A 17,299-nucleotide genomic window follows, 5' to 3' on the forward strand; every position below is an offset into this window, starting at 1 on the left:
ATTATACTGCGTACAAAGCAGTGGTCATATTGTCTCATAAGGAGTTTAAGTGTACTGTGTCATGCATGACTTTGTAACTGGATTTCAAATGGCCCTTATCTGCACAGTAAACCTTTGCACAATTTTTTACCCCCCCCCCCCATTTCTTTTAGACGGAACTTGTTTATATTTGATGATATTTCATAAGTACCAGAGTGTGAATCACTGTGTAATTATTAGAATGCCACCACAGCGCTGTTGCACATTTCCAAAAGGGTGAAGGTCAATATATGCAGAAAAATACAAATGTCAGAGATGTCCCCTGAAATGTATAACAGATTCCAGATATATTCCAACAGCAGAATAAATATTTATGGAATAAATTACTATCTAGAATGATCTGCTATCTGCTCCTGTTTTACTTTGCCAGTCAAGTATTGTGATTAGTCTTGAAATATAATTGAAATGTCCTTTTAGTCAAAACTAGTGCTTAGTGTAGTTTTCAGCTAAATTCTTCCCAATAACTGATTATAAATTAACCTTAACTACCTTTTCCTTCACATTTGTGTAATGGGTGGTGGCTGTAGTAGTCTGAGTGCACACCAAATATCCAAAAGAACAGTCTTTAATAACAAATCTCAGGAGACACAGAACATATAGACAACCAAGCAAACGGAAATGATACAGAACAATTAACTGAGGAAACTAAGGGCTTAAATCCACAGGGAGTAATAAAATAAATAACTAAATGAAGGAAAGTATCTACGGTTGTATATTGTAATACAAAATAATATAACCCTTTGTCATTAGACACACTATTTAGTTTTGTATGGTACTTGGTGTTTCCTGATGTAACTGTACTAGCATATTGCGTTATCTAGACAATGCTGTCTCTCTAAGAAACTTTCAATTTAATCAGAAATTGTTTTAACAGTCAATAAGTGGATAAAATCGCTACTTACTGCTTGCAGGAATACAGTTGCCCCTTTCTTCAGTTTAAGACGCTGAGCGAAGCTTGATAAAATGGGCCGAACAAACTAACGATCTTTAATTAAATTGTTGTGGTATCCCATTATAAACATCATCAATGACTGTTGACATTTTTGTATCTGTGGGAAGGGTAGAACAGTCCTTGCTTCTCCTGAAGAGCCTAGAACATGAAGTGTGTCCATGCGAGCAGCTTGTTTACCTGATGATTTGGCTCTGTCATTTCCGCCTGACAATGAACATGTTTGGACAGATGCAAATATTTGGGGGCGTGCATATAAATGATCCCCAACGCTTCTGGTCACGGTTGGGTTTATGTTGAGAAGCACTTATTTTTCTGTGGTGTTTTTGATTTACAAGATTTACATAAGAAGTAGGAGGCAATTTCACTATGGCAATGTTAATTTAATTTTTCATTCTAGAGCACCTTTAAGGTGAATTGTATCACAAAAGTCATAGAACAGAACAGGTCTAATAGGGTACAATGCGTCCCACCTGCGGAACATGGATTTAAACCTGGCTAGTGTCTTCTGCTAGTTAGTTAAGCATTAAAGAAGTCTTCACACAGATTGTAAACAGATTTTTTTTTGTATTGACATAGCATCTAAATGTTTGTCATGCTAGCATCCATCTACCATTTTGCATTTACATGGTAATTACAGACCATTCTTTTGTTGTGTGGTCTTCTGTTACAAAACACTTCACTGAGACAGAGGATCCAAGTGCAGCTGTTTATTAAATGCAGTTGTGACCTAAGGTCTAGGGTTCAGGGGTGAAACACCAAGGAAAAACAATTAACCAGATTACTTTAATAAAATAACCTACCTTAACTACCTTAAACCAAAAACTAAATATCCTACAGTGCATAACACATGCGGTGCTGTATCTCTCTCTTGCCCTCTGGAGATGTATCTGTATCCATATTACAATACAACTAAAGAAAACTAAGGTGAGGACTCAAGTGCATAAAAATGTGATTTATTATGACAAAAAATAAAACAAACACAAAACGTAATAAAAATATAACTTAATAAAAAGTTTAACATTACCCCTCAGAAAAATGAAAGTTCCTCTCTTGTAAGCATTATAGCCTGCGTGTGAGTGGTGAAGGCGTGCGCTGTGTATCACGTCATATAAGGACACAAAGAAATCGGGTCAGGTTGTTTACATGGTGACATTTTTAGTTTGATCTGTTCATGAAAAGGTTTATCGCACCCCTCTCAAACCGATTACAATTTCATTCAGTTTGGGCATTTTAATTCCGATTGAGGTGTTTATATGGAGCATTTTCATTTGGATTACAGTGCTCCATGTAAATGCACCTACTGTTAGCAGCACCTTTGGCATAATTGGTTATCGTGCAGTACTTATAAGGCAGTACACAGCAGAGCAATGCCAAGGTTATGACTTCGAGTCTCGAATTTAGAAAAATTCTCCGAAAGTGATGCAAAAGTTCTAACATTGTTTCTTTATTGTTCATTAAAAGAGAGTTCAAGGGCTAATGGATAGCCCAGCATTTTATTGGACAGGTATCTTCAATAGAGGTACACAATTGGTAGAATGTGTAGTAAACATTCGTCATGAGAGGCTTACGGGTAGAATTTGTGTAATCAGGCTTAGTAGCCTAGATTTAAAATGCACCGATTGTGTTCTGTTTTCTCACATGGTGTTTAGTAACATGTCCCAGAGTCAGCCGCTCCAGTGGCGCAATCGGTCAGCGCGCGGTACTTATAAGGCAGTACACAGCAGAGCAATGCCGAGGTTGTGAGTTCGAGCCTCACCTGGAGCATGGTTTTAGAAAGCAAGAGATGTTATAGAAGCAAGTCATTTCAGAGTCTTACTTTAAAGATTGTTTGAGTATTGGATGGCTGTCATCAATTAAAAGAGTTATCAGAAAGTAATGCAAAGGTCTAACACTATATGTTCATTGTTCATTACAAGAGTTCCAGTGCTATTGGATAGCCCAGTGTTTTATTGGACAGGTAAATTCAATTGAGGTACACAATTGGTAGAATGTGTAGAAAACATTCGTCATGAGAGGCTTACGGGTAGAGTTTGTGTAATCAGGCTTTGTTGATTAGATATAAAATGCATCCATTGTGTTCTGTTTTCTCACATGGTGTTTAGTAACATGTCCCAGAGTCAGCTGCTTCAGTGGCGCAATCGGTTAGCGTGCGGTACTTTTAAAGCAGTACACAGCAGAGCAATGCCGAGGTTGTGAGTTCGAGCCTCACCTAGAGCATGGTTTTAGAAAGCAAGAGATGTTATAGAAGCAAGTAATTTCAGAGTCTTACTTGAAAGATTGTTTGAGCATTGCATGGCTGTCAGCAATTCTCAAAAAAAGTAAAGCAAAAGTTCTAACATTATTTCGTCATTGTTCATTAAAAGAGAGATCAAGGGCTAATGGATAGCATAGCATTTTATTGGACAGGTATCTTCAATAGAGGTACACAATTGGTAGAATGTGTAGTAAACAATCCAGTGGTGCAATCGGTCAGCGCGCGGTACTTATAAGGCAGTACACAGCAGAGCAATGCCGAGGTTGTGAGTTCGAGCCTCACCTGGAGCATGATTTTAGAAAGCAAGAGATGTTATAGAAGCAAGTCATTTCAGAGTCTTACTTTAAAGATTGTTTTGAGTATTGGATGGCTGTCATCAATTAAAAGAGTTATCAGAAAGTAATGCAAAAGGTCTAACACTATATGTTCATTGTTCATTAAAAGAGAGTTCCAGTGCTATTGGATAGCCCAGTGTTTTATTGGACAGGTATATTCAATTGAGGTACACAATTGGTAGAATGTGTAGTAAACATTCGTCATGAGAGGCTTACGGGTAGAATTTGTGTAATCAGGCTTAGTAGCCTAGATTTAAAATGCACCGATTGTGTTCTGTTTTCTCACATGGTGTTTAGTAACATGTCCCAGAGTCAGCAGCTCCAGTGGCGCAATCGTTCAGCGCGCGATACTTATAAGGCAGTACACAGCGGAACAATGCCGAGGTTGTGAGGTCGAGCCTCACCTGGAGCAAAGTTTTAGAAAGCAAGAGATGTTATAGAAGCAAATCATTTCAGAGTCTTACTTGAAAGATTGTTTGAGCATTGCATGGCTGTCAGCAATTAGAAAAATTCTCCAAAAAGTGAAGCAAAAGTTCTAACATTATTTCGTCATTGTTCATTAAAAGAGAGATCAAGGGCTATTGGATAGCATAGCATTTTATTGGACAGGTATCTTCAATAGAGGTACACAATTGGTAGAATGTGTAGTAAACAATCGTCATGAGAGGCTTACGGGTAGAATTTGTGTAATCAGGCTTAGTAGCCTAGATTTAAAATGCACCGATTGTGTCCTGTTTTCTCACATGGTGTTTAGTAACATGTCCCAGAGTCAGCCGCTCCAGTGGCGCAATCGGTCAGCGCGCGGTACTTATAAGGCAGTACACAGCAGAGCAATGCCGAGGTTGTGAGTTCGAGCCTCACCTGGAGCATGGTTTTAGAAAGCAAGAGATGTTATAGAAGCAAGTCATTTCAGAGTCTTACTTTAAAGATTGTTTTGAGTATTGGATGGCTGTCATCAATTAAAAGAGTTATCAGAAAGTAATGCAAAAGTCTAACACTATATGTTCATTGTTCATTAAAAGAGAGTTCCAGTGCTATTGGATAGCCCAGTGTTTTATTGGACAGGTATATTCAATTGAGGTACACAATTGGTAGAATGTGTAGTAAACATTCGTCATGAGAGGCTTACGGGTAGAGTTTTTGTAATCAGGCTTAGTAGCCTAGATTTAAAATGCACCGATTGTGTTCTGTTTTCTCACATGGTGTTTAGTAACATGTCCCAAAGTCAGCCGCTCCAGTGGCGTAATCGGTCAGCGCGTGGTACTTATAAGGCAGTACACAGCAGAGCAATGCCGAGGTTGTGAGTTCGAGCCTCACCTGGAGCATAGTTTTAGGCCATGTCCACACGAACACGGGTATTTTCAAAACCGCAGCTTTTCCTACGCGGTTTGGCTGTTCGTCCACACGCAAACGCTGTATCCGGTTACTAAAACCGGACTTTTTAGAAAACTCCGGGCAGGGTGAAGATTTTTAGAAACTCCGGTTACAGCGTTGTCGTGTAGATGGTGAAACCGAAGATTTCGGCTTTTTAAATTGAAGTGCGCGCCGTTCTCTCCTTTGTTTGACGTCAGATTTTCCACATCTCCTTTTGATTTACGTGAGTCGATTCTAAGCGGTGGACTCCACTAACAGCGCTTATCTCATGGATATCCTACAAATGTTCAGTTATTTCATTGTATTGCAGAACAAAGGCGCCAGAATGCAATAATACAAAATAGTAAAGCAAGTGTGTGAAGCTATACAGTCCACTTCGGCCCTGCACCTGTGTATACAGTTACCTGTCACTGAGTCCAAAGTAAAGGAACTTGTAGAAGGGTTTCAGTTGAGCCCATGGCATCCCTCAGTCAGTGCAATGTGCATCGGTGCAGTGAATGGGACCCATGTGGAAATCAGGCAGCCAATCATAGCGTAGTTTTGCGTTCTCATGTGGACAGTTTTTTTTTTTAAACCGTGCTTGTGTGGACGCGATTGTTTTTTAAAACGAAGGAGGAAAAACTCCGGTAATAAAAATACCTGTGTACGTGTGGACTAGGCCTTAGAAAGCAAGAGATGTTATAGAAGCAAATCATTTCAGAGTCTTACTTGAAAGATTGTTTGAGCATTGCATGGCTGTCAGCAATTAGAAAAATTCTCCAAAAAGTGAAGCAAAAGTTCTAACATTATTTCGTCATTGTTCATTAAAAGAGAGATCAAGGGCTATTGGATAGCATAGCATTTTATTGGACAGGTATCTTCAATAGAGGTACACAATTGGTAGAATGTGTAGTAAACAATCGTCATGAGAGTCTTACGGGTAGAATTTGTGTAATCAGGCTTAGTAGCCTAGATTTAAAATGCACCGATTGTGTCCTGTTTTCTCACATGGTGTTTAGTAACATGTCCCAGAGTCAGCCGCTCCAGTGGCGCAATAGGTCAGCGCGCGGTACTTATAAGGCAGTACACAGCAGAGCAATGCAGAGTTTGTCAGTTCGAGCCTCACCTAGAGCATGGTTTTAGAAAGCAAGAGATGTTATAGAAGCAAATCATTTCAGAGTCTTACTTAAAAGATTGTTTGAGCATTGCATGGCTGTCAGCAATTAAAAAAATTCTTAAAAAAGTGAAGCAAAACTTCTAACATTATTTCGTCATTGTTCATTAAAAGAGAGTTCAAGGGCTAATGGATACCATTGTGTTCTGTTTTCTCACATGGGGTTTAGTAACATGTCCCAGAGTCAGCCGCTCCAGTGGCGCAATCGGTCAGCGCGCGGTACTTATAAGGCAGTACACAGCAGAGCAATGCCGATGTTGTGAGTTCGAGCCTCACTTGGAGCATGGTTTTAGAAAGCAAGAGATGTTATAGAAGCAAGTCAATTCAGAGTCTTACTTTAAAGATTGTTTTGAGTATTGGATGGCTGTCATCAATTAAAAGAGTTATCAGAAAGTAATGCAAAAGGTCTAACACTATATGTTCATTGTTCATTAAAAGAGAGTTCCAGTGCTATTGGATAGCCCAGTGTTTTATTGGACAGGTATATTCAATTGAGGTACACAATTGGTAGAATGTGTAGTAAACATTCGTCATGAGAGGCTTACGGGTAGAGTTTTTGTAATCAGGCTTAGTAGCCTAGATTTAAAATGCACCGATTGTGTTCTGTTTTCTCACATGGTGTTTAGTAACATGTCCCAGAGTCAACCGCTCCAGTGGCGCAATCGGTCAGCGCGCGGTACTTATAAGGCAGTACACAGCAGAGCAATGCCGAGGTTGAGAGTTCGAGCCTCACCTGGAGCATAGTTTTAGGCCCTGTCCACACGAACACGGGTATATTCAAAACCGCATCTTTTCCTACGCGGTTTGGCTGTTCGTCCACACGCAAACGCTGTATCCGGTTACTAAAACCGGACTTTTTAGAAAACTCCGGCCAGGGTGAAGATTTTTAGAAACTCCGGTTACAGCGTTGTCGTGTAGATGGTGAAACCGGAGATTTCAGCTTTTTAAATTGAAGTGCGCGCCGTTCTCTCCTTTGTTTGACGTCAGATTTTCCACATCTCCTTTTGATTTACGTGAGTCGATTCTAAGCGGTGGACTCCACTAACAGCGCTTATCTCATGGATATCCTACAAATGTTCAGTTATTTCATTGTATTGCAGAACAAAGGCGCCAGAATGCAATAATACAAAATAGTAAAGCAAGTGTGTGAAGCTATACAGTCCACTTCGGCCCTGCACCTGTGTATACAGTTACCTGTCACTGAGTCCAAAGTAAAGGAACTTGTAGAAGGGTTTCAGTTCAGCCCATGGCATCCCTCAGTCAGTGCAATGTGCATCGGTGCAGTGAATGGGACCCATGTGGAAATCAGGCAGCCAATCATAGCGTAGTTTTGCGTTCTCATGTGGACAGTTTTTTTTTTAAACCGTGCTTGTGTGGACGCGATTGTTTTTTAAAACGAAGGAGGAAAAACTCCGGTAATAAAAATACCCGTGTACGTGTGGACTAAGCCTTAGAAAGCAAGAGATGTTATAGAAGCAAATCATTTCAGAGTCTTACTTGAAAGATTGTTTGAGCATTGCATGGCTGTCAGCAATTAGAAAAATTCTCCAAAAAGTGAAGCAAAAGTTCTAACATTATTTCGTCATTGTTCATTAAAAGAGAGATCAAGGGCTATTGGATAGCATAGCATTTTATTGGACAGGTATCTTCAATAGAGGTACACAATTGGTAGAATGTGTAGTAAACAATCGTGATGAGAGGCTTACGGGTAGAATTTGTGTAATCAGGCTTAGTAGCCTAGATTTAAAATGCACCGATTGTGTTCTGTTTCCTCACATGGTGTTTAGTAACATGTCCCAGAGTCAGCCGCTCCAGTGGCGCAATCGGTCAGCGCGCGGTACTTATAAGGCAGTACACAGCAGAGCAATGCCGAGGTTGTGAGTTCGAGCCTCACCTGGAGCATGGTTTTAGAAAGCAAGAGATGTTATAGAAGCAAGTCATTTCAGAGTCTTACTTGAAAGATTCTTTGAGCATTGCATGGCTGTCAGCAATTGGAAAAATTCTCAAAAAAAGTGAAGCAAAAGTTCTAACATTGTTTCTTCATTGTTCATTAAAAGAGAGATCAAGGGCTAATGGATAGCATAGCATTTTATTGGACAGGTATCTTCAATAGAGGTACACAATTGGTAGAATTTGTAGTAAACAATCGTCATGAGAGGCTAATGGGTAGAATTTGTGTAATCAGGCTTGGTAGCCTAGATTTAAAATGCACCGATTGTGTCCTGTTTTCTCACATGGTGTTTAGTAACTTGTCCCAGAGTCAGCCGCTCCAGTGGCGCAATCTGTCAGCGCGCGGTACTTATAAGGCAGTACACAGCAGAGCAATGCCGAGGTTGTGCGTTCGAGCCTCACCTGGAGCATGGTTTTAGAAAGCAAGAGATGTTATAGAAGCAAATCATTTCAGAGTCTTACTTAAAAGATTGTTTGAGCATTGCATGGCTGTCAGCAATTAGAAAAATTCTTAAAAAAGTGAAGCAAAAGTTCTAACATTATTTCGTCATTGTTCATTAAAAGAGAGTTCAAGGGCTAATGGATACCATTGTGTTCTGTTTTCTCACATGGGGTTTAGTAACATGTCCCAGAGTCAGCCGCTCCAGTGGCGCAATCGGTCAGCGCGCGGTACTTATAAGGCAGTACACAGCAGAGCAATGCCGAGGTTGTGAGTTCGAGCCTCACCTGGAGCATGGTTTTAGAAAGCAAGAGATGTTATAGAAGCTGGTCATTTCAGAGTCTTACTTTAAAGATTGTTTTGAGTATTGGATGGCTGTCATTATTTAAAAGAGTTATCAGAAAGTAATGCAAAAGGTCTAACACTATATGTTCATTGTTCATTAAAAGAGAGTTCCAGTGCTATTGGATAGCCCAGTGTTTTATTGGACAGGTATATTCAATTGAGGTACACAATTGGTAGAATGTGTAGTAAACATTCGTCATGAGAGGCTTACGGGTAGAATTTGTGTAATCAGGCTTAGTAGCCTAGATTTAAAATGCACCGATTGTGTTCTGTTTTCTCACATGGTGTTTAGTAACATGTCCCAGAGTCAGCCACTCCAGTGGCACAATCGGTCAGCGCGCGGTACTTATACGGCAGTACACAGCAGAGCAATGCCGAGGTTGTGAGTTTGAGCCTCACCTGGAGCATGGTTTTAGAAAGCAAGAGATGTTATAGAAGCAAATCATTTCATAGTCTTACTTGAAAGATTGTTTGAGCATTGCATGGCTGTCAGCAATTAGAAAAATTCTCCAAAAAGTGAAGCAAAAGTTCTAACATTATTTCGTCATTGTTCATTAAAAGAGAGATCAAGGGCTATTGGATAGCATAGCATTTTATTGGACAGGTATCTTCAATAGAGGTACACAATTGGTAGAATGTGTAGTAAACAATCGTCATGAGAGGCTTACGGGTAGAATTTGTGTAATCAGGCTTAGTAGCCTAGATTTAAAATGCACCGATTGTGTCCTGTTTTCTCACATGGTGTTTAGTAACATGTCCCAGAGTCAGCCGCTCCAGTGGCGCAATCGGTCAGCGCGCGGTACTTATAAGGCAGTACACAGCAGAGCAATGCCGAGGTTGTGAGTTCGAGCCTCACCTGGAGCATAGTTTTAGAAAGCAAGAGATGTTATAGAAGCAAATCATTTCAGAGTCTTACTTGAAAGATTGTTTGAGCATTGCATGGCTTTCAGCAATTAGAAAAATTCTCCAAAAAGTGAAGCAAAAGTTCTAACATTATTTCTTCATTGTTCATTAAAAGAGAGATCAAGGGCTAATGGATAGCATAGCATTTTTATTGGACAGGTATCTTCAATAGAGGTACACAATTGGTAGAATGTGTAGTAAACAATCGTCATGAGAGGCTTACGGGTAGAATTTGTGTAATCAGGCTTAGTAGCCTAGATTTAAAATGCACCGATTGTGTTCTGTTTTCTCACATGGGGTTTAGTAACAAGTCCCAGAGTCAGCCGCTCCAGTGGCGCAATCGGTCAGCACGCGGTACTTATAAGGCAGTACACAGCAGAGCAATGCCGAGGTTGTGAGTTCGAGCCTCCCCTGGAGCATGGTTTTAGAAAGCAAGAGATGTTATAGAAGCAAATCATTTCAGAGTCTTAGTTAAAAGATTGTTTGAGCATTGCATGGCTGTCAGCAATTAGAAAAATTCTCCAAAAAGTGAAGCAAAAGTTCTAACATTATTTCGTCATTGTTCATTAAAAGAGAGATCAAGGGCTATTGGATAGCATAGCATTTTATTGGACAGGTATCTTCAATAGAGGTACACAATTGGTAGAATGTGTAGTAAACAATCGTCATGAGAGGCGTACGGGTAGAATTTGTGTAATCAGGCTTAGTAGCCTAGATTTAAAATGCACCGATTGTGTTCTGTTTTCTCACATGGTGTTTAGTAACATGTCCCAGAGTCAGCCGCTCCAGTGGCGCAATCGGTCAGCGCGCGGTACTTATAAGGCAGTACACAGCAGAGCAATGCCGAGGTTGTGAGTTCGAGCCTCACCTGGAGCATGGTTTTAGAAAGCAAGAGATGTTATAGAAGCAAGTCATTTCAGAGTCTTACTTGAAAGATTCTTTGAGCATTGCATGGCTGTCAGCAATTGGAAAAATTCTCAAAAAAAGTGAAGCAAAAGTTCTAACATTATTTCTTCATTGTTCATTAAAAGAGAGATCAAGGGCTAATGGATAGCATAGCATTTTATTGGACAGGTATCTTCAATAGAGGTACACAATTGGTAGAATGTGTAGTAAACAATCGTCATGAGAGGCTTACGGGTAGAATTTGTGTAATCAGGCTTAGTAGCCTAGATTTAAAATGCACCGATTGTGTTCTGTTTTATCACATGGTGTTTAGTAACATGTCCCAGAGTCAGCCGCTCCAGTGGCGCAATCGGTCAGCGCGCGGTACTTATAAAGCAGTACACAGCAGAGCAATGCCGAGGTTGTGAGTTCGAGCCTCACCTGGAGCATGGTTTTAGAAAGCAAGAGATGAAGCAAGTCATTTCAGAGTCTTACTTGAAAGATTCTTTGAGCATTGCATGGCTGTCAGCAATTGGAAAAATTCTCAAAAAAAGTGAAGCAAAAGTTCTAACATTATTTCTTCATTGTTCATTAAAAGAGAGATCAAGGGCTAATGGATAGCATAGCATTTTATTGGACAGGTATCTTCAATAGAGGTACACAATTGGTAGAATGTGTAGTAAACAATCGTCATGAGAGGCTTACGGGTAGAATTTGTGTAATCAGGCTTAGTAGCCTAGATTTAAAATGCACCGATTGTGTTCTGTTTTCTCACATGGGGTTTAGTAACAAGTCCCAGAGTCAGCCGCTCCAGTGGCGCAATCGGTCAGCGCGCGGTACTTATAAGGCAGTACACAGCAGAGCAATGCCGAGGTTGTGAGTTAGAGCCTCACCTGGAGCATGGTTTTAGAAAGCAAGAGATGTTATAGAAGCAAATCATTTCAGAGTCTTACTTAAAAGATTGTTTGAGCATTGCATGGCTGTCAGCAATTAGAAAAATTCTTTAAAAAGTGAAGCAAAAGTTCTAACATTATTTCGTCATTGTTCATTAAAAGAGAATTCAAGGGCTAATGGATACCATTGTGTTCTGTTTTCTCACATGGGGTTTAGTAACATGTCCCAGAGTCAGCCGCTCCAGTGGCGCAATCGGTCAGCGCGTGGTACTTATAAGGCAGTACACAGCAGAGCAATGCCGAGGTTGTGAGTTCGAGCCTCACCTGGAGCATGGATTTAGAAAGCAAGAGATGTTATAGAAGCAAATAATTTCAGAGTCTTACTTGAAAGATTGTTTGAGCATTGCATGGCTGTCAGCAATTAGAAAAATTCTCCAAAAAGTGAAGCAAAAGTTCTAACATTATTTCTTCATTGTTCATTAAAAGAGAGATCAAGGGCTAATGGATAGCATAGCATTTTTATTGGACAGGTATCTTCAATAGAGGTACACAATTGGTAGAATGTGTAGTAAACAATCGTCATGAGAGGCTTACGGGTAGAATTTGTGTAATCAGGCTTAGTAGCCTAGATTTAAAATGCACCGATTGTGTTCTGTTTTCTCACATGGGGTTTAGTAACAAGTCCCAGAGTCAGCCGCTCCAGTGGCGCAATCGGTCAGCGCGCGGTACTTATAAGGCAGTACAGAGCAGAGCAATGCCGAGGTTGTGAGTTCGAGCCTCACCTGGAGCATGGTTTTAGAAAGCAAGAGATGTTATAGAAGCAAATCATTTCAGAGTCTTACTTAAAAGATTGTTTGAGCATTGCATGGCTGTCAGCAATTAGAAAAATTCTTAAAAAAGTGAAGCAAAAGTTCTAACATTATTTCGTCATTGTTCATTAAAAGAGAATTCAAGGGCTAATGGATACCATTGTGTTCTGTTTTCTCACATGGGGTTTAGTAACATGTCCCAGAGTCAGCCGCTCCAGTGGCGCAATCGGTCAGCGCGCGGTACTTATAAGGCAGTACACAGCAGAGCAATGCCGAGGTTGTGAGTTCGAGCCTCACCTGGAGCATGGTTTTAGAAAGCAAGAGATGTTATAGAAGCAAATCATTTCAGAGTCTTACTTGAAAGATTGTTTGAGCATTGCATGGCTGTCAGCAATTAGAAAAATTTTCCAAAAAGTGAAGCAAAAGTTCTAACATTATTTCTTCACTGTTCATTAAAAGAGAGATCAAGGGCTAATGGATAGCATAGCATTTTATTGGACAGGTATCTTCAATAGAGGTACACAATTGGTAGAATGTGTAGTAAACAATCGTCATGAGAGGCTTACGGGTAGAATTTGTGTAATCAGGCTTAGTAGCCTAGATTTAAAATGCACCGATTGTGTTCTGTTTTCTCACATGGGGTTTAGTAACAAGTCCCAGAGTCAGCCGCTCCAGTGGCGCAATCGGTCAGCGCGCGGTACTTATAAGGCAGTACACAGCAGAGCAATGCCGAGGTTGTGAGTTAGAGCCTCACCTGGAGCATGGTTTTAGAAAGCAAGAGATGTTATAGAAGCAAATCATTTCAGAGTCTTACTTAAAAGATTGTTTGAGCATTGCATGGCTGTCAGCAATTAGAAAAATTCTTAAAAAAGTGAAGCAAAAGTTCTAACATTATTTCGTCATTGTTCATTAAAAGAGAATTCAAGGGCTAATGGATACCATTGTGTTCTGTTTTCTCACATGGGGTTTAGTAACATGTCCCAGAGTCAGCCGCTCCAGTGGCGCAATCGGTCAGCGTGTGGTACTTATAAGGCAGTACACAGCAGAGCAATGCCGAGGTTGTGAGTTCGAGCCTCACCTGGAGCATGGATTTAGAAAGCAAGAGATGTTATAGAAGCAAATCATTTCAGAGTCTTACTTGAAAGATTGTTTGAGCATTGCATGGCTGTCAGCAATTAGAAAAATTCTCCAAAAAGTGAAGCAAAAGTTCTAACATTATTTCTTCATTGTTCATTAAAAGAGAGATCAAGGGCTAATGGATAGCATAGCATTTTTATTGGACAGGTATCTTCAATAGAGGTACACAATTGGTAGAATGTGTAGTAAACAATCGTCATGAGAGGCTTACGGGTAGAATTTGTGTAATCAGGCTTAGTAGCCTAGATTTAAAATGCACCGATTGTGTTCTGTTTTCTCACATGGGGTTTAGTAACAAGTCCCAGAGTCAGCCGCTCCAGTGGCGCAATCGGTCAGCGCGCGGTACTTATAAGGCAGTACAGAGCAGAGCAATGCCGAGGTTGTGAGTTCGAGCCTCACCTGGAACATGATTTTAGAAAGCAAGAGATGTTATAGAAGCAAATCATTTCAGAGTCTTACTTAAAAGATTGTTTGAGCATTGCATGGCTGTCAGCAATTAGAAAAATTCTTAAAAAAGTGAAGCAAAAGTTCTAACATTATTTCGTCATTGTTCATTAAAAGAGAATTCAAGGGCTAATGGATACCATTGTGTTCTGTTTTCTCACATGGGGTTTAGTAACATGTCCCAGAGTCAGCCGCTCCAGTGGCGCAATCGGTCAGCGCGCGGTACTTATAAGGCAGTACACAGCAGAGCAATGCCGAGGTTGTGAGTTCGAGCCTCACCTGGAGCATGGTTTTAGAAAGCAAGAGATGTTATAGAAGCAAATCATTTCAGAGTCTTACTTGAAAGATTGTTTGAGCATTGCATGGCTGTCAGCAATTAGAAAATTTTTCCAAAAAGTGAAGCAAAAGTTCTAACATTATTTCTTCATTGTTCATTAAAAGAGAGATCAAGGGCTAATGGATAGCATAGCATTTTATTGGACAGGTATCTTCAATAGAGGTACACAATTGGTAGAATGTGTAGTAAACAATCGTCATGAGAGGCTTACGGGTAGAATTTGTGTAATCAGGCTTAGTAGCCTAGATTTAAAATGCACCGATTGTGTTCTGTTTTCTCACATGGGGTTTAGTAACAAGTCCCAGAGTCAGCCGCTCCAGTGGCGCAATCGGTCAGCGCGCGGTACTTATAAGGCAGTACACAGCAGAGCAATGCCGAGGTTGTGAGTTAGAGCCTCACCTGGAGCATGGTTTTAGAAAGCAAGAGATGTTATAGAAGCAAATCATTTCAGAGTCTTACTTAAAAGATTGTTTGAGCATTGCATGGCTGTCAGCAATTAGAAAAATTCTTAAAAAAGTGAAGCAAAAGTTCTAACATTATTTCGTCATTGTTCATTAAAAGAGAATTCAAGGGCTAATGGATACCATTGTGTTCTGTTTTCTCACATGGGGTTTAGTAACATGTCCCAGAGTCAGCCGCTCCAGTGGCGCAATCGGTCAGCGCGCGGTACTTATAAGGCAGTACACAGCAGAGCAATGCCGAGGTTGTGAGTTCGAGCCTCACCTGGAGCATGGTTTTAGAAAGCAAGAGATGTTATAGAAGCAAATCATTTCAGAGTCTTACTTGAAAGATTGTTTGAGCATTGCATGGCTGTCAGCAATTAGAAAATTTTTCCAAAAAGTGAAGCAAAAGTTCTAACATTATTTCTTCATTGTTCATTAAAAGAGAGATCAAGGGCTAATGGATAGCATAGCATTTTATTGGACAGGTATCTTCAATAGAGGTACACAATTGGTAGAATGTGTAGTAAACAATCGTCATGAGAGGCTTACGGGTAGAATTTGTGTAATCAGGCTTAGTAGCCTAGATTTAAAATGCACCGATTGTGTTCTGTTTTCTCACATGGGGTTTAGTAACAAGTCCCAGAGTCAGCCGCTCCAGTGGCGCAATCGGTCAGCGCGCGGTACTTATAAGGCAGTACACAGCAGAGCAATGCCGAGGTTGTGAGTTAGAGCCTCACCTGGAGCATGGTTTTAGAAAGCAAGAGATGTTATAGAAGCAAATCATTTCAGAGTCTTACTTAAAAGATTGTTTGAGCATTGCATGGCTGTCAGCAATTAGAAAAATTCTTAAAAAAGTGAAGCAAAAGTTCTAACATTATTTCGTCATTGTTCATTAAAAGAGAATTCAAGGGCTAATGGATACCATTGTGTTCTGTTTTCTCACATGGGGTTTAGTAACATGTCCCAGAGTCAGCCGCTCCAGTGGCGCAATCGGTCAGCGCGTGGTACTTATAAGGCAGTACACAGCAGAGCAATGCCGAGGTTGTGAGTTCGAGCCTCACCTGGAGCATGGATTTAGAAAGCAAGAGATGTTATAGAAGCAAATCATTTCAGAGTCTTACTTGAAAGATTGTTTGAGCATTGCATGGCTGTCAGCAATTAGAAAAATTCTCCAAAAAGTGAAGCAAAAGTTCTAACATTATTTCTTCATTGTTCATTAAAAGAGAGATCAAGGGCTAATGGATAGCATAGCATTTTTATTGGACAGTTATCTTCAATAGAGGTACACAATTGGTAGAATGTGTAGTAAACAATCGTCATGAGAGGCTTACGGGTAGAATTTGTGTAATCAGGCTTAGTAGCCTAGATTTAAAATGCACCGATTGTGTTCTGTTTTCTCACATGGGGTTTAGTAACAAGTCCCAGAGTCAGCCGCTCCAGTGGCGCAATCGGTCAGCGCGCGGTACTTATAAGGCAGTACACAGCAGAGCAATGCCGAGGTTGTGAGTTAGAGCCTCACCTGGAGCATGGTTTTAGAAAGCAAGAGATGTTATAGAAGCAAATCATTTCAGAGTCTTACTTAAAAGATTGTTTGAGCATTGCATGGCTGTCAGCAATTAGAAAAATTCTTAAAAAAGTGAAGCAAAAGTTCTAACATTATTTCGTCATTGTTCATTAAAAGAGAATTCAAGGGCTAATGGATACCATTGTGTTCTGTTTTCTCACATGGGGTTTAGTAACAAGTCCCAGAGTCAGCCGCTCCAGTGGCGCAATCGGTCAGCGCGCGGTACTTATAAGGCAGTACACAGCAGAGCAATGCCGAGGTTGTGAGTTCGAGCCTCACCTGGAGCATGGTTTTAGAAAGCAAGAGATGTTATAGAAGCAAATCATTTCAGAGTCTTACTTGAAAGATTGTTTGAGCATTGCATGGCTGTCAGCAATTAGAAAAATTCTCCAAAAAGTGAAGCAAAAGTTCTAACATTATTTCTTCATTGTTCATTAAAAGAGAGATCAAGGGCTAATGGATAGCATAGCATTTTTATTGGACATGTATCTTCAATAGAGGTACACAATTGGTAGAATGTGTAGTAAACAATCGTCATGAGAGGCTTACGGGTAGAATTTGTGTAATCAGGCTTAGTAGCCTAGATTTAAAATGCACCGATTGTGTCCTGTTTTCTCACATGGTGTTTAGTAACATGTCCCAGAGTCAGCCGCTCCAGTGGCGCAATAGGTCAGCGCGCGGTACTTATAAGGCAGTACACAGCAGAGCAATGCAGAGGTTGTCAGTTCGAGCCTCACCTAGAGCATGGTTTTAGAAAGCAAGAGATGTTATAGAAGCAAGTCATTTCAGAGTCTTACTTAAAAGATTCTTTGAGCATTGCATGGCTGTCAGCAATTGGAAAAATTCTCAAAAAAAGTGAAGCAAAAGTTCTAACATTATTTCTTCATTGTTCATTAAAAGAGAGATCAAGGGCTAATGGATAGCATAGCATTTTATTGGACAGGTATCTTCAATAGAGGTACACAATTGGTAGAATGTGTAGTAAACAATCGTCATGAGAGGCTTACGGGTAGAATTTGTGTAATCAGGCTTAGTAGCCTAGA

General features: G+C 40.3%; 28 non-coding genes across 28 annotated transcripts; all 28 read left to right on the forward strand.

Annotated features, from left to right (window-relative positions):
- The first annotated feature begins 2,661 nt into the window (after positions 1–2,661).
- trnai-uau (transfer RNA isoleucine (anticodon UAU)) lies at positions 2,662–2,755 on the forward strand. Its single transcript has 2 exons — positions 2,662–2,699; positions 2,720–2,755. It is a non-coding gene; the product is annotated as a tRNA-Ile (tRNA).
- Positions 2,756–3,114: 359 nt separating this feature from the next.
- Positions 3,115–3,208, forward strand: trnak-uuu (transfer RNA lysine (anticodon UUU)). The gene is made up of 2 exons: positions 3,115–3,152; positions 3,173–3,208. It is a non-coding gene; the product is annotated as a tRNA-Lys (tRNA).
- Positions 3,209–4,355: 1,147 nt separating this feature from the next.
- trnai-uau (transfer RNA isoleucine (anticodon UAU)) lies at positions 4,356–4,449 on the forward strand. The gene is made up of 2 exons: positions 4,356–4,393; positions 4,414–4,449. It is a non-coding gene; the product is annotated as a tRNA-Ile (tRNA).
- A 362-nt stretch (positions 4,450–4,811) lies between these two features.
- Positions 4,812–4,905, forward strand: trnai-uau (transfer RNA isoleucine (anticodon UAU)). Its single transcript has 2 exons — positions 4,812–4,849; positions 4,870–4,905. It is a non-coding gene; the product is annotated as a tRNA-Ile (tRNA).
- A 1,392-nt stretch (positions 4,906–6,297) lies between these two features.
- On the forward strand, positions 6,298–6,391 carry trnai-uau (transfer RNA isoleucine (anticodon UAU)). The gene is made up of 2 exons: positions 6,298–6,335; positions 6,356–6,391. It is a non-coding gene; the product is annotated as a tRNA-Ile (tRNA).
- A 363-nt stretch (positions 6,392–6,754) lies between these two features.
- On the forward strand, positions 6,755–6,848 carry trnai-uau (transfer RNA isoleucine (anticodon UAU)). Its single transcript has 2 exons — positions 6,755–6,792; positions 6,813–6,848. It is a non-coding gene; the product is annotated as a tRNA-Ile (tRNA).
- Positions 6,849–7,915: 1,067 nt separating this feature from the next.
- Positions 7,916–8,009, forward strand: trnai-uau (transfer RNA isoleucine (anticodon UAU)). The gene is made up of 2 exons: positions 7,916–7,953; positions 7,974–8,009. It is a non-coding gene; the product is annotated as a tRNA-Ile (tRNA).
- A 364-nt stretch (positions 8,010–8,373) lies between these two features.
- trnai-uau (transfer RNA isoleucine (anticodon UAU)) lies at positions 8,374–8,467 on the forward strand. The gene is made up of 2 exons: positions 8,374–8,411; positions 8,432–8,467. It is a non-coding gene; the product is annotated as a tRNA-Ile (tRNA).
- A 230-nt stretch (positions 8,468–8,697) lies between these two features.
- trnai-uau (transfer RNA isoleucine (anticodon UAU)) lies at positions 8,698–8,791 on the forward strand. The gene is made up of 2 exons: positions 8,698–8,735; positions 8,756–8,791. It is a non-coding gene; the product is annotated as a tRNA-Ile (tRNA).
- A 363-nt stretch (positions 8,792–9,154) lies between these two features.
- trnai-uau (transfer RNA isoleucine (anticodon UAU)) lies at positions 9,155–9,248 on the forward strand. Its single transcript has 2 exons — positions 9,155–9,192; positions 9,213–9,248. It is a non-coding gene; the product is annotated as a tRNA-Ile (tRNA).
- Positions 9,249–9,611: 363 nt separating this feature from the next.
- Positions 9,612–9,705, forward strand: trnai-uau (transfer RNA isoleucine (anticodon UAU)). Its single transcript has 2 exons — positions 9,612–9,649; positions 9,670–9,705. It is a non-coding gene; the product is annotated as a tRNA-Ile (tRNA).
- Positions 9,706–10,069: 364 nt separating this feature from the next.
- trnai-uau (transfer RNA isoleucine (anticodon UAU)) lies at positions 10,070–10,163 on the forward strand. Its single transcript has 2 exons — positions 10,070–10,107; positions 10,128–10,163. It is a non-coding gene; the product is annotated as a tRNA-Ile (tRNA).
- A 363-nt stretch (positions 10,164–10,526) lies between these two features.
- trnai-uau (transfer RNA isoleucine (anticodon UAU)) lies at positions 10,527–10,620 on the forward strand. Its single transcript has 2 exons — positions 10,527–10,564; positions 10,585–10,620. It is a non-coding gene; the product is annotated as a tRNA-Ile (tRNA).
- A 364-nt stretch (positions 10,621–10,984) lies between these two features.
- trnai-uau (transfer RNA isoleucine (anticodon UAU)) lies at positions 10,985–11,078 on the forward strand. The gene is made up of 2 exons: positions 10,985–11,022; positions 11,043–11,078. It is a non-coding gene; the product is annotated as a tRNA-Ile (tRNA).
- Positions 11,079–11,436: 358 nt separating this feature from the next.
- trnai-uau (transfer RNA isoleucine (anticodon UAU)) lies at positions 11,437–11,530 on the forward strand. Its single transcript has 2 exons — positions 11,437–11,474; positions 11,495–11,530. It is a non-coding gene; the product is annotated as a tRNA-Ile (tRNA).
- A 230-nt stretch (positions 11,531–11,760) lies between these two features.
- trnai-uau (transfer RNA isoleucine (anticodon UAU)) lies at positions 11,761–11,854 on the forward strand. The gene is made up of 2 exons: positions 11,761–11,798; positions 11,819–11,854. It is a non-coding gene; the product is annotated as a tRNA-Ile (tRNA).
- A 364-nt stretch (positions 11,855–12,218) lies between these two features.
- trnai-uau (transfer RNA isoleucine (anticodon UAU)) lies at positions 12,219–12,312 on the forward strand. The gene is made up of 2 exons: positions 12,219–12,256; positions 12,277–12,312. It is a non-coding gene; the product is annotated as a tRNA-Ile (tRNA).
- Positions 12,313–12,542: 230 nt separating this feature from the next.
- trnai-uau (transfer RNA isoleucine (anticodon UAU)) lies at positions 12,543–12,636 on the forward strand. The gene is made up of 2 exons: positions 12,543–12,580; positions 12,601–12,636. It is a non-coding gene; the product is annotated as a tRNA-Ile (tRNA).
- Positions 12,637–12,999: 363 nt separating this feature from the next.
- On the forward strand, positions 13,000–13,093 carry trnai-uau (transfer RNA isoleucine (anticodon UAU)). Its single transcript has 2 exons — positions 13,000–13,037; positions 13,058–13,093. It is a non-coding gene; the product is annotated as a tRNA-Ile (tRNA).
- Positions 13,094–13,323: 230 nt separating this feature from the next.
- On the forward strand, positions 13,324–13,417 carry trnai-uau (transfer RNA isoleucine (anticodon UAU)). The gene is made up of 2 exons: positions 13,324–13,361; positions 13,382–13,417. It is a non-coding gene; the product is annotated as a tRNA-Ile (tRNA).
- A 364-nt stretch (positions 13,418–13,781) lies between these two features.
- Positions 13,782–13,875, forward strand: trnai-uau (transfer RNA isoleucine (anticodon UAU)). The gene is made up of 2 exons: positions 13,782–13,819; positions 13,840–13,875. It is a non-coding gene; the product is annotated as a tRNA-Ile (tRNA).
- Positions 13,876–14,105: 230 nt separating this feature from the next.
- Positions 14,106–14,199, forward strand: trnai-uau (transfer RNA isoleucine (anticodon UAU)). Its single transcript has 2 exons — positions 14,106–14,143; positions 14,164–14,199. It is a non-coding gene; the product is annotated as a tRNA-Ile (tRNA).
- Positions 14,200–14,562: 363 nt separating this feature from the next.
- trnai-uau (transfer RNA isoleucine (anticodon UAU)) lies at positions 14,563–14,656 on the forward strand. Its single transcript has 2 exons — positions 14,563–14,600; positions 14,621–14,656. It is a non-coding gene; the product is annotated as a tRNA-Ile (tRNA).
- A 230-nt stretch (positions 14,657–14,886) lies between these two features.
- Positions 14,887–14,980, forward strand: trnai-uau (transfer RNA isoleucine (anticodon UAU)). Its single transcript has 2 exons — positions 14,887–14,924; positions 14,945–14,980. It is a non-coding gene; the product is annotated as a tRNA-Ile (tRNA).
- A 363-nt stretch (positions 14,981–15,343) lies between these two features.
- On the forward strand, positions 15,344–15,437 carry trnai-uau (transfer RNA isoleucine (anticodon UAU)). Its single transcript has 2 exons — positions 15,344–15,381; positions 15,402–15,437. It is a non-coding gene; the product is annotated as a tRNA-Ile (tRNA).
- A 230-nt stretch (positions 15,438–15,667) lies between these two features.
- Positions 15,668–15,761, forward strand: trnai-uau (transfer RNA isoleucine (anticodon UAU)). Its single transcript has 2 exons — positions 15,668–15,705; positions 15,726–15,761. It is a non-coding gene; the product is annotated as a tRNA-Ile (tRNA).
- A 364-nt stretch (positions 15,762–16,125) lies between these two features.
- trnai-uau (transfer RNA isoleucine (anticodon UAU)) lies at positions 16,126–16,219 on the forward strand. Its single transcript has 2 exons — positions 16,126–16,163; positions 16,184–16,219. It is a non-coding gene; the product is annotated as a tRNA-Ile (tRNA).
- Positions 16,220–16,449: 230 nt separating this feature from the next.
- On the forward strand, positions 16,450–16,543 carry trnai-uau (transfer RNA isoleucine (anticodon UAU)). The gene is made up of 2 exons: positions 16,450–16,487; positions 16,508–16,543. It is a non-coding gene; the product is annotated as a tRNA-Ile (tRNA).
- Positions 16,544–17,299: the final 756 nt, after the last annotated feature.

This window comes from Pseudorasbora parva, chromosome 6 (genome assembly GCF_024679245.1).
Source record: "Pseudorasbora parva isolate DD20220531a chromosome 6, ASM2467924v1, whole genome shotgun sequence".
In the NCBI taxonomy this organism is placed as follows: Eukaryota; Metazoa; Chordata; class Actinopteri; order Cypriniformes; family Gobionidae; genus Pseudorasbora; species Pseudorasbora parva.